Source organism: Erythranthe guttata, chromosome 10 (genome assembly GCF_056151865.1).
Source record: "Erythranthe guttata isolate IM_541 chromosome 10, IM_541, whole genome shotgun sequence".
Lineage (NCBI taxonomy): Eukaryota > Viridiplantae > Streptophyta > Magnoliopsida > Lamiales > Phrymaceae > Erythranthe > Erythranthe guttata.
In genome coordinates, this window is record NC_142542.1 from 12,951,204 (window position 1) to 12,965,179 (window position 13,976).

The following is a 13,976-nucleotide window of genomic DNA, read 5'->3' on the forward strand; positions in this document are numbered from 1 at the left end:
GTTAGAATAATATTCACAATTAAACCCACTTAAGCACTACTTAGCCCACTAAGCACTATTTATTCCATACCTAAAATTAAGTTTAAAAAATAAGAAAGTTAAAAACACAATGTGGAAATAATCCACGTGTTTCAAACTCCCCCTTTTTAACTTTCTGATCAAAACTAAATTTTAGCTTAACTCCCCCTGAGTCATTGCTTGAACTCCCCCTGAATTTGACAACCAACATTAACATAAAAGTTCAGAGGAAAATAACAACAGAACAAAACCAAATATTGTTCATAAAAAATATCAGCTGCTGCTCCTTCATCACTGAACAAAACAAAACAGAACAATATCCAAAGTCTCCTCAGTATCAGCTGCTGCTTTCCTCTGCTCCTTCTTCATTAACTCCTTGTTTTCTGCCTCTGGCATCCAAGAGATGAGAAGTCCCTGCTTCAGCTTCATGACTAGCTTTTTCTCCCCCTTTTTGATCAGAAAGAGTTTTTCGAAGCATTTCCACCGTGGACTGGTGATAGGTAATCTGAGCTAGAGAATGAGTAAGCTGTTGTAACAAGAGATCTCTAGGAACAGAAACAAGAATGTCAGGGATGTTGTCAACATGAGGAGCAACACCTTCAGTACCAAGATTATTTTGACCTGATTCAGTTGAGAGGAAATTATCTCCATTCCAGGGAAATCTTGGACATGAGGAGCTTTGAGAAAATTTTGAAAAATAATTATCATGCCAAGTGTGAGAAAGCAGAATGAAGTAGATGAGAGAAGAATTTAAAACGATTGCCAAAAAGTAGTTTTACAAACCTTAGTAAAATCACCATAATTATCTTCATCAATCACAGTAGGAGTTTGTAAATGAGGGTTGATAATTTTGGGAGAAAAAGAGAAAATTGATTCGCACAAAAAAAAACTTTTCCAAAGTTTGGAGAATTTTTCTTTAAAAAAGAGGTTTGTAAATTGGCATAAAATTCCTTCACAACAGAGGGATCATAAGGACAGACAATCTCAACTAGACTAAGGATTTTTCTTTGATCAAGAAAATCAGTAATCCTATGTCTATTAAACTCATCCTTGGAAATTTTCTTCTCCTCAATGAATTGGCAATTCATGATTTGAATCAGATTCAAAATAAAAGATTGTACTGAAAGTATTGTTTACCTCAAAAGGAGTTGACAGATCATTCCCATTCAATTTCAGCTCTTCTTCCTCAGAAGATTCCTCTTCTTCTGAGTCTTCAAGTTCGCCTGGGATGTATGCTGGCTCAGGTGATGCAACACGTGAAGCAGCATCTTCTTCCATCTGAGATGAGACCTCGGAAGAATCACTGTCTGACTCTGAGGATGGCAAATTCTTGCGGAAAGAGGCAAGGGCGCTTCCCAACTGTCATCACTTTTCTTTTCCTCTTCAGCCTGGGAAGGTGCTGTATCTGCTTGAACTGCTTCTGCCAGGGTTTCCAGGGGGTCAGCATGAGGAACTGATGGAGTTTCTTCAGTAGTGGTGAACTCCTGAGCATCAACAGTGGGAATGTCAACATGCTCTGCAGAAGACATCCCAGAAAAATCAGGCATTTCTTCATCCTGATAGGGAGCAGCACCCTCAGAAGCATTCTGAGGAACATCTGTTGAAGCAGTGGGTGCAGCAGCATCTTCTAGAACAGGTGCAGCAACATCTTCAGGAACAGAATGTTGAGAAGCTGTTGTTGCCATGCTGGGCTGTGATGTCTCCCCCTGAGTTGATGCTAGTGGAGGTGAGTCTTTGGAAGATGACTCAGTGGAGCTTGATGAGAGAGCTTGGGCTTGGTTCTGCAAAAATAGGATCTCCTTCTTCATCAACCAAATGAAGGCCTCTTGGTGGGTTTGGCCTAACTGGAGTGCGACCGACTCTGCTGCCTCTTCTTCTACCTCTGCTGCCTCTGCTGGGAGAATGTCTTCCCCTTCGGCGTTGTGATCCAGTAGCATTCAGATCTGGGAAGGAATTCATGCGCTTGGACCGGCGAGTTGGAATCCTTCCTGTATTGGAAGAGGGACCCACGTTCTGGAAGTTGTTTGGGTCAATCGGATTCATCTCGTCTCCGGGCTCAATAAAGCTGATCGGCATAGCTTCAAGGTTGACAGGATGAACGATGATGGCCAGATTTGGGTCTGCTGGTTCAGGTGCTGCAGCATCGTTGTGGACATCACCAACTGCGGCTGGAAGAGGATTTCTAGGAGGAGATGCCATGATACAGTAGATAAAAATTGCTTCTTGTGCTTTTGATTTTTGAGTGTGAATTTTCGAAAAAAGAAGCACAAAATTTATAAGCCCTAATTTGCAGAAAAAAAATTGAAGTGGAGAAGGTGAAGAAGTGGTGTGCGTTTTTCTTGGAGAAAGTGTGATTAAGGAGAATAAAGGTTTATGTGGCAGTTTAAAACAAAACGTGACACATGGCACAATAAGGAGTGGACTTAGTGGAATAATAAGGAATTAACCCATGTACCCATGACCCATATAAATAGGGATAATTCAACAAAAAAAATAAATAAAACCGTAGCACTCATGAAATATTCACAAAAATAGAAACAATTCATTTATTAATGATTGATAGTGAGAAAAATTTGCTGACAGGCATAGATACAATTATATATATATATTTAATTTTTTTTTTTTTTTTTTTTTTTTTTTTTTTTTTTTTAATATATATATATATATAAAAACTCTTATTTTCAAGTCAAACAATTCACATGGAACATGATCAAGTGTTCAGTTTGAAGGTTCCTCAGTTACTAAGATATGACTATCAAAATAGAGGAGTTTGACTTATGTGAGTGTAATTATTGGCTAAATGTTTACATGAAGCATGATCACGTTTCAAGGTGAAAGACTTCCAGTTACTGATTTAGGAAATAATACATCACAGTGAAGTCATTATTTAATGAAGCTAATGCTTCAGTAAATTGTGTTGCAGCTTAAGATATTTGATGAGATGCTGCAACACGTTTCAGGACATGTTTATTGAGTACACATCCCGAGAGATTTTCTGAGTTTTGAAAACCTCTCATAATCTAATGCCTTTGTAAAGATGTCAGCCAGTTGATCTTCTGTAGGAATGTACTTTAAGCACACAATATTTTTCTCAACTATATCACGAATAAAATGATGTTTAATATCTATGTGTTTAGTTCGTGAGTGTTGAACAGGATTTTTTGAAATGTCAATAGCACTTGAATTATCACAATATATGGTCAGGGTATCACTGGTTAACCCATAATCCCCCAACATTTGTTTCATCCAAATTAGTTGACCACAACACCCTCCAGCAGCTACATATTCTGATTCAGCTGTTGAAAGAGATACACAGTTTTGCTTTCTACTAAACCAAGAAACTAGATTATTCCCCAGAAAGAAACATGCACCTGAGGTGCTTTTTCTGTCACTAATATCCCCAGCCCAATCAGAATCACTAAAGCCTATCAAGTTTGTATTTGTGTCTTTGAAAAATTGAATCCCTAAGTCTACTGTACCTGCAACATACCTAATAATCCTCTTCACAGCTTTAAGATGAGTGACCTTGGGATTAGCTTGATATCTGGCACACACACAAACACTAAACATAATGTCAGGCCTGCTTGCTGTTAGATACAGAAGACTTCCAATCATGCTTCGGTAGAGAGTGCTGTCGACATCTTCTGCAACATCATCCTTCGACAGTTTTTGACTGGAACCCATTGGAGTTTTCATGTGCTTGGCTGATTCCAACTCAAACCTTTTGACCCGATTGAGAGCATACTTCTTTTGATTCACAAACATTCCTTCACCTGTTTGTTTGATTTGGAGTCCTAAGAAGTAATTCAACTCCCCTACCATACTCATTTCAAAAGTGTGAGACATAGAATCTACAAAAGACTGCAAAAGGTTAGCACAAGTAGAGCCAAAAACAATGTCATCAACATATATCTGAACAATAATGATATGATTATTAGTTCTTCTAACAAACAAGGTTCTGTCTGCCTCCCCTCTTTTGAACTGTATTTCAAGTAAGAAGTCAGTGAGTCTTTGATACCAAGCTCTAGGAGCTTGTTTAAGACCATACAGTGCCTTCTTAAGCTTGAAAACATGATTAGGTTTGGCAGAATCTTCAAAACCCTTTGGCTGTTCTACATATGCTTCTTCATTTAAAACTCCATTCAGAAATGCACTTTTGATATCCATCTGATACAGTTTGATTTTAAGAAAGCAGGCTATAGCAAGAAGTAATCTAATAGATTCAATTCTAGCTACTGGAGCAAAGGTCTCATCAAAGTCTATACCCTCAATTTGAGTGTATCCTTGTGCTACTAACCTAGCCTTGTTTCTAACAACTGTACCTTTGTCATCAGTTTTGTTCTTGTAGATCCACTTAGTTCCTATCACATTTACATGGCTTGGTCTGGGAACTAAGTACCAAACATCATTCCTGATGAATTGATTCAATTCTTCATGCATTGCATTGATCCAGAATTCATCCTTCAGAGCTTCTGCAATATTCCTTGGTTCCACTGAAGACACAAAACAAGTGGTTCCAGTTAGTGCACATTCAGAAGATAAATTTGCAAATCTTACCATATCTCTGTAGTTTACTCTCTCTTTTCTCCTGGTCCTCATTCCATCAAAGATATCTCCCACTACTTGAGTAGACGGGTGATTTTTCTGAATTCTACTTGAGGGTTCCTTTCTGCAGACATCAAAGATTGGCTGCAATTCAGTCTCTGTAGGATGTGTTGAGTCAGATGTGGTGACACTTGGCTCAACACCTTCTTCTCTTAAGGCTGGACTGTTTGTGTATGGGCTCTCTGTGGTAGAAGTGTCTTCCTCTGTTGTTTCTTTTTCAGCAATTAAGTCATCAACTTCATCTTCAGCTGTTTTACTGCGGAGATCAGCAAAGTCATCAAATACCACATCTACAGATTCAATAATGGTTCGAGTTCTTAGATTATATACTCTATAAGCATGACTGTTATTAGAGTATCCCATAAATAAACTCAAATCACTTTTTGAATCAAACTTAGCTAGATGATCTCTATCATTTAGGACATAGCAAACACATCCAAACACATGCATGTATTCTAGACCAGATTTTTCTCTTAAAAAATACACCAAAGTATATCTTGAAAAATCATCAACACACACAAATACATATTTACCACCTAGGCTTTCTACCTCTATAGGACCCATAAGATCCATATGTACAAGTTCAAAACAAATGGTGGTACCAACGGGTTGTAACACATTGTGTGATACTCTAGTTTGCTTTCCCTTCTGGCACATTCCGCATATAGGAATGTTCTTGATCTTGAGATCAGGAATTCCTCTTATGGCATTGTACTTGTTGAGCAGCTTCAGATTTTTGAAGTTTGTGTGATCTAGTTTCTGGTGCCACAGCTCTAGTTCACTTACTCTTGAGCTCTTGCTTGAGATGGTGTCACCTGTTTGATAACAATTATCCATTGATATGGAACCTGTCAGTACACAATGATTTTGATTATCAAACACACAACAACAGTATTTATCAAATTGATCCCGTAGATCATCATCACATAATTGACTAATACTGATGAGGTTTGACCCCAATCCTTCAACATGTAAGACATTTGAAAGTTTTGGAAGTCCCTCAATACTGAGTGTTCCACGTCCAACCACTTTGCCTTTAGCTCCTCCTCCATACGTTACACGTCCTCCATTGAGTGTATGGTAGTTTGATAGAAATTCTTTAGTTCCAGTCATGTGCCTAGAGAATCCACTATCAAAGTACCATGAACCTGAAATGTTAGCATTTAAAGAAGTGTATACTGCTTTGTACATAAGTTTACCTTTGGGAGTCCATATTCTACACTCCTTTTTGGTAAATTCTACCTTTTTCTTGGAGGTGTTCCCTGGAGTGCTGTGGCTCATTTTGTACAACATTTTGTCACTACTGAGTTTTTCACAAAATGGACGAATATGTCCTGGTGAGAAATAATAATGACAAATGCATCCCCTTATTCTGGACTCTGAAGTGGTGACTGTGAAATTCCTGGATTCCTTGCCATCTGAACTCTTCTCTTTGACAACGACAACTTCTTTCTTCTTCACTGGCTTGTGTTTCTTCACTTGTTTCTTGAACCCTAGACCTTCATTTTTGTTGTACTTTTCCAGTGACACAATCTCTTTGAGTTTAGTTGTGTCGGTATTCATCCTCTTGATTGCTAGAGTCGCTTCTTTGAGTTCATCTTTCACCTTTGCCAGTTCAAGATCCTTCTTGGTGATACCAACCTCCAAATGAGTGATTGTTTCTTTGAGAGAAGGATTTTCCTTGTTGACTGCATCTAGAGCATGAGTCTTCTTCTCCAAGTCACTGAACAATTTCTTGTACATTTGTTCCTCATCACTAACTGCTTCATTACTGGATTCTGCTGCATTCAAAGAAATAGAGTTTAAACATGTATAATGATCAGTATTTAACTCAGAAATTTCAGTTACTGAAAGTGTTTCAGAAAGTGTTGCAGCATCCATGGAAACTCTTAGTGATTCTGTTTCAGAAGCATTTCCAGTGATATATCTGACAGAGAGAGCTTGTTTAGTGGATTGCTGTTCCTCTGTTTGTTCAGGTTGCTCTTCCTCCTCATCACTGACAGCACAAATCAAACTCATTCCTCTTCTTCTTAAGGTATTTGCACACTCATTTGCATAATGTCCAAATCCTGAACAAGCCCTGCATTTAATGTGATCTAAGTTAGGTGGTTCAGAATTTGAACGAACAAATGAAGAATTTTTAGAAGTGTTCTGAGAAGGTGTTTGAGAAAATGTTCTCTGTGAAGTAGATCTGTTTCGGGGCTGAGTTTGTCGATTTTGCGAAGAGCCATCTGGAAATAATTGTCTGGGCTTGATTCCACTTCGCCTGTATGCCCTATTGAATTTCTGAATTTGGAATGCAACATTGTTGAAACATTCCTCTGCATCATCATCAAACTCCGGAGCAACATCTTCTTTCTCCAATTCTGCCTGAAGTGCATTTGAGATAGTCTTTCCTTTCTCCTTTCTTTGATCTTCGAAGTTCATCTCTCTGGACTTGAGACTTCCAATTAATTCGTCCAGCCGTAGAGATGATGTATCTTTAGCCTCCTCAATAGCAGTAACCGTCATGCTGAACCTTTCTGGAAGAGTTCTCAATACCTTATTCACCAGTGTCTCGTTGCTTAAAGGACCACCTAAGGATTGAAATTCATTAGCCAAATCAATCAACTTCTCATTGTACTGAGAAATTGTTTCAGTTTCCTCCATTCTCAGTCTCTCAAATTTGGAAGAGAGTAATCTGAGCTTGGTTCTTCTGACACTATCTGATCCTTCACAATGTAGCTGTAGAACCTCCCATGCATCCTTTGCAGAAGTGCATACTGAAATCAATTTAAACATTGTTAAATCTACTGAATTGAAGATTGCATTCAACGCCTTGGAGTTTTGATTGGCATTTGATAGATCATCTGCTGTCCACCGTAGCTCTGGTGTTGGAAATACATCCCCATCTGCATCTGTGATTGTTGGTGCCTTCCATCCAGTGAGAATGGATCTCCAGGCTCTCTCATCAATGGCTTTGATGTATGCCCTCATCTTGACTTTCCAGTAGGTGTAGTTTGTGCCGTCGAGTACAGGAGGTCGCATAGAAGCAGTCATCTGAGTATCCATCACGAATTCGTTTCTGAAAAAGAATAGGAACAAACACTTAGTATACGTCAAGTGTTGGCTCTTGATGCCAATTGAAATAATTTATGGTCCCGAATTCGTTTACTACAGAGATGTTATCTGAAATGTTGTGACACTTGAGACAACATGCAGCGGAAGTATAAAGATTAAAAGACAGTACTCTGAATTAAAAATGTTCACAAGTAAAGACTTGTGAACTTGCCCTTTACAGGACGGAAAAAATATATTAAAAACAGTATTCTAAGAATACAAACAGAAGAGTGCGAAAACTTCTTCCTTATGAATGAATCTTTTTCAAGATCACTCTTACAACCAAATCTAGATACTAAAAGAAAAATATTAAAAATTCTAGATTTCAAAGAATGCACTCATAAAGAGTACGTACAGAACTTATGAATGAATCACTATCTTGATCATTCTTACAACCAAGTCTAGAAACATATATACTAAACAATCTAGACTACAAAGAATGTACTTATGAGAAGTACGTAAAGAATGTACTCATAAGGAGTACGTAAAGATTGTACTCATGAGGAGTACAAACGACCGATTCTAAAACCACTCTAAAACACTCGTGAATATTCTTCAGCCCTCGGTTTTTATTTCATAGAATCGATTATCTTCCTTGAGTATTGAAGTCGGTATTTATAGGCATTCCAAGCATCCACTCCTCAGCCCATGATCTGCAAGAAAACCAACTACAAGAGCACTCAAGAACATGGGTTAGTGGGTTAGTGGGTTAGTTTAAGGAGTTAGAATAATATTCACAATTAAACCCACTTAAGCACTACTTAGCCCACTAAGCACTATTTATTCCATACCTAAAATTAAGTTTAAAAAATAAGAAAGTTAAAAACACAATGTGGAAATAATCCACGTGTTTCAAAATGTAAACATAATAAAAAGCCAAAAGAATTAATATTACTGTGAGTGACAATAATATTACTATAACAACAGTAATATTACCGTCAACCACAGTAATATTACAATAATAGACAGTAATATTATTAATTTACTCCGTGAATAACTCAAACAAACAAAAAAATTCAAACAAAATAATAATATTGATGTGGTTGACAACAATATTATTATAACAACAGTAATATTACTGTTAACCACAGTAATATTATTGTGTTTACAGTAATATTACAATAATAGACAGTAATATTATTACGTTAACTCAAACAAAACAAAAAACCCAAAAAATAATAATATTGATGTTGTTGACAATAATATTATTGTGTTTACAGTTATTTTACTGTCAACGACAGTAATATAATTACGTTGACTTGTCACCAAATCAAACAAAAAAAAAATAACAAAAAATAAAAAATAATAATATTACGTTAATTTACTGTCAGCGGCAGAAAAATTACATAAATGTATTGTCAACGACAGTACAATTACGTTAATTAACTGTCATTGACAGTATAATTCCGTTAATTTACTGTCAATGACAACACAATTACGGTCAACGTTTAGCGGTAGACGTAAAAAACAAAAAAAACCCTTAAAAAAACACTTAAAAAAGTCAACACCGGAATCCGGCGGCGGAAAAAAACATACAACAAAAAAAAAAAAAAATTCAACGCCGGAAACCGGCGAAAAAATCCGAAAGAAAAAAAATCGAAAAGTCAACGCCGAAAACTAGCAGCAATTTGTTTTTTGAAAAAAAAAATTAGTTTTTGAAACAAAAAGTCAAAATTGATTTTTTTTGGTCAAAATTGGATTTTTGTGGACAACATTGATTAAATTAGGGTTACAATTAAGAAATGTGTATAAAGACTTGGGTGTAATATTGTCATATACATGAATGTTTCCTTTATTTATAATAAATATTAAAGGGATAAGCTTATTGGTGAAAGATATATAGCCCATAAACCTAGAATAATAAGGGCAACTCCAATGGGAGACCCCAAATTGAAGACCCCAAGCACTCATTTGGGGCTTGCTATAGTGTGTTGGGGCTTCACAAAAAGGTTTTCACTCCAATGGCAAACATCAAATTGGGGCCCCATTTTTAAATTTAATTTATTTTATTTGATTTCAATGAAAACTAACTATATTTTGTTAGAAATACATAAATCAATAAATATATTTAAATTTAAATTTAAATGAAATAAAAATAAAATAAATTAAATAATACGAAAAAAAATAATTTGTGTCGAGGTGTCGATTAAAGCAATGTTCTAGTTGGAAAGCTCTACCTTCATCGGCAACGTATAGTTGTTTTGCTTCAATCAACTGCAAAAAAAATAAGGTGAAAAATAAGTAAATAGTATTCTATGAACAAAAATTTGAATATAAATATTTACCTTTCCATGAGTCGATTGACCAGATTGATGCCTATCGTCGATTTGTTTGACACAACCAGCAAATTTAGCACATCGTGCATTTTTGTCCCCAGCGATGTTTTATGCTTTTCTCGGTACGCCCCACATCACCGCCATGACTCATAAACGTAGTGGCTCTCTGATCATTTCCAGTTATAGCATCCTTGCTTGTATTTAGCCATGCTGAAACAAGAATAATATCCTCATCGCGGGAAAAAATCTTTTTTCTTTTTGATAATACTTGCCCTGCCACTGCACTTTCGAGAGGTGTAGAAATCTCGTCGAATTGATTAGTTTCCACAAACTCCGGTGACGTGCTATTTAGCAAATCAGCGTAAGAATGATACATATCGTCATCCATCTATAAAAGCAAGAAAATAATTATTAATTAGCATACACATAAAAATAATTAACCTAAAAATAATTAGCATATAAATAAAAAATAATATACAAAAATAAACACTTAAGTAAATAACCCTAATTAACCTAATATATATATACCCTAATCCCCCCACCCCCACCACTTTGAGCCGCCAACACCCCTCTCTCTTATTCTCATCTGTTCTTCTCTGTTCTCTCTCTCTCTCTCTTATTTCTTTTTCTTTTCTCCTCTGTTCTCTCACTCTCTCTCTCTCTCTCTCTCTCTCTCTCTCTCTCTCTCTCTCTCTCTCTCTCTCTCTCTCTCTCTCTCTCTCTCTCTCTCTCTCTCTCTCTCTCTCTCTCTCGCCTCTCTCTTATTTTCATCCTCTGTTTTTTTTTTCTCTCACTCATTCTCCCGAATCTTCTTCTCTTTTTTTTTTCTAACCCCTTTTGTCTCATCTTTCTTTAACTGTTTTTTTCGTGCTCCGATTCACAAGAAAAATCAGAAACTCAGAAATCCATAAAAGGTTACCTTTTTTTTCGTTGTTTTTCTTTTAATTTTGAGTTTTGAAATTATGTAATTTTTTCAAACCGAAATGGTCTTCTTTATAGGATTTTTTTTTTTTTTTTTTTTTTTTTTTAAATTAAAGTTGAATCTGCAAAATAAAAGAGACGTTTGGGTGGAAATGTATCCGCTGGGAGGAAATAGATCCGTTGGGAGCTTCCCTCCAATTTTTGATTACCCTATTTTCAGACCCCATTTTTGATGGCAGAGATGGGGAGGTCCTAAAATGGGGCCTGTTTTGATGGCTCGGTTGGAACAAAAAAATCCAGACTTTAGCCATCAAAATGGCAGTTATTGTCTTTGGGGCCTCATTTAGAGCCTCGGTTGGAGTTGCCCTAAAGATGCTTGGTTGAGGACTTATGCACAAAAATCCCATAAATTTATGGCCAATCCCGGAATAGGAAAATGAGTGTGACCATATGGACATATAATAATATTTTAATATAAAAAATAAATCGGAAAATTCAGAAAAATATCGGAAAATTTCGGAATTATTTTGGATCGGAATTCGAAAATTCTGAAGATTTCATATCAAATTTCGATTCCGATCCGATTATTTTCGAAAAAATCGAAAATTCGGAAATCGGATTACAAAAAACCGTTCCAAATTCGGAAATATTCGGATCTGAATCGGCGGAAATCGAAAATAAGAAATTTCGTTTCGATTTCCACCCTACTCATATATAAATGTTCATTCCCAGTACTCCCAACAACTTCATTCCCATCCCAGCAGATTCATTTCGATCAGGTTCATTTAGATCATTTGCCTGTAGGGGTTCATCAATATCATCGAACATCAAGTAAATCGTTTGTTTGTCCAGTTTCACCCTCCTTGGATTTATTTTCACTCAATTCTACCAAATTTTTATGCTGAACATATATTTCAGTGACTCTTTCATTATCAAGAAACTAAAAACAGAGTATCAACATCATGTTGTATCTTTGAAAGATAATGGCTGTCATTTGCATACCCCTATTGTGTAGAAAATGAACCATGCACATGAATCAATCCTAACTCGTTAGCCATTTCATTTAATTCTAAAACAAACATTTTATCTTCTTCACACCAATCAAAATAATCAACTTTGCCACTCACATAATATTTGCCATTTAATTCAATAGTTTTACGAGAATAATACATTATAAATAGTGAAATAATCACTATTAGGCCCCGCATTAATTTGAAAAATTTGAGTCAAGAATAAAAAAATGGCATAAATGACAGTTGAAAAATAAAAAAAAGTATGTTAGAAGAAAGGGTACGATGTATTTGGGATGCATACTTTTTTCGTATTTTAAGCACATAGAAGCATATTACAAGGAACATTTTGAATAAAATATGAACTTTATCATTGATTTCATAAAAAAAACAAGCATACCAAAGATCGATACACATTTGAATAACTTACTATATTTTGGAGTAGATCGTTCTGAAGGAATGTCTACATTTCGTTGCCGTAATTTCCAAACCATTCTGAGCTAACGACGCGTTCAAATTGGAAGGAGTTTTGAGAGAATTTTTCTGAAATAAAAAAACCTAGAGAAAACGAGAAGGGGGAAGTTTTAAGAGAATGTAAAGTTTAAATTGAGCGGGTAAAAGAAAATGGATATAGAATCCTAGGTTAATTTCTAAGTGATGAGACATTTTTGCCGCCGTAAATTTCACGTGAAAGGCACGTGTATGAGATTCCGGCCAATCCCCTTTTTGAGGCATCGTACAATAAAAAATGCAGTTCAGGTAAAAACGTGCAAATTATTTTTGTTTGGGCAAAGTGCTTTTTACTATTATTTTTAATTCAGTTTGAATTATTTTTTTAACAAAAAAGTTGGAAAAAAAGAAAAAAGAAATACAAAATTTTAAAATCAATAAAAGCTTAGAGAGCGAGTGATGCGAGAAGGAACAATGTATTTGGTGATCATGATAGTTCTTATTCATTTCTTCCCTCATACTTTGAGGAAGCTACAAGACTTATTACAATCTTTTTTCATTTCGAGAATGATGAGGTGAAGAGGAATTTTAGCTGTTGGTTTTTTGCATTTGTCTTGTCATCCTATTTTGATGGGTGATGGCACCTTCATGTGTGGTAAACACATGGGTACTCTTTTAAGCGTTGTTGCAGGATGGTGACGACTAGGGGTGGAAATTGGAACGAAATTTTCGATTTTCGCCAATTCTGATCCGAATATTTCCGATTTTGGAATGATTTTCTGTAATCTAATTTCCAAAATTCCGATTTTCGTAAATTCCGAAAAAATTTGGATCGGAATCGAAAATTAATATAGAATTTTCTGAATTTCCGAATTCCGATCCAAAAATGATTCCGAAAATTTCCGATTATTTCCGAAAATTTCCGATATTTTATGTATTTAAAATTTAGTTTATATTTATTACATATAGTCTAAGGCCACTATAAGGACTGAGCCATAATGTTTTTCGATAATATTGATATTTTGACCCATTGCTATAAGTAGCCCAAATTTTATAATCCAAACCTAAATTTTCATTTCCCCTTGTTTCATAACAGCGGCACAACTTTTCTTCTTCTTCTCTTACTTTCTAACCTATTTCCGCCGCTCTGCTTCTCCTTGTCAAGTCGTCGCCGCTCAGCAGCTCCGCCTTTCCTTGGGAAGCCACCATCCGCTCTTGGTGCAGTTGTTTCCTCAATCGTTCATTATTCCTTTTTCTTGAGAATCTTATAGGACATTTCTTGTTTATTTCGATCAACCACAAGATCTCAGCAAATTTGAAGTAAAATTTTAACATATTTGAGATGTTTTCATCGGTAATTGTCAGATTAATGAAATTGTAGAGATCTGTGAAAAAAATCCGAAAAACATTGTTGTCTGTTCAAGAAATTTGTGAAAATTTCAAAAATGAAAAATTCTGAAAAAAAATCCAATTTTCCAAAATTTCCGAAAAATTCGGAATCGGATTCTGTTCTTGAATTCCGGAAAACTCGGAATCGGAATCGATATTACGGTTCCGAAAAAAAATCAGAAATTTTCCAAAAGCGCCATATCCAATT

The 13,976-nt window shown here is 35.8% G+C and overlaps 1 long non-coding RNA gene across 1 annotated transcript; it reads right to left on the bottom strand.

The window, feature by feature from the left end:
- Window positions 1–9,777: 9,777 nt before the first annotated feature.
- LOC105960743 (uncharacterized) lies at window positions 9,778–12,919 on the bottom strand. The gene is made up of 3 exons (XR_016034053.1): window positions 12,360–12,919; window positions 10,008–10,386; window positions 9,778–9,936 (listed from the first exon to the last, which is right to left on the bottom strand). It is a non-coding gene; the product is annotated as an uncharacterized LOC105960743 (long non-coding RNA).
- Between the last annotated feature and the right edge of the window lie 1,057 nt (window positions 12,920–13,976).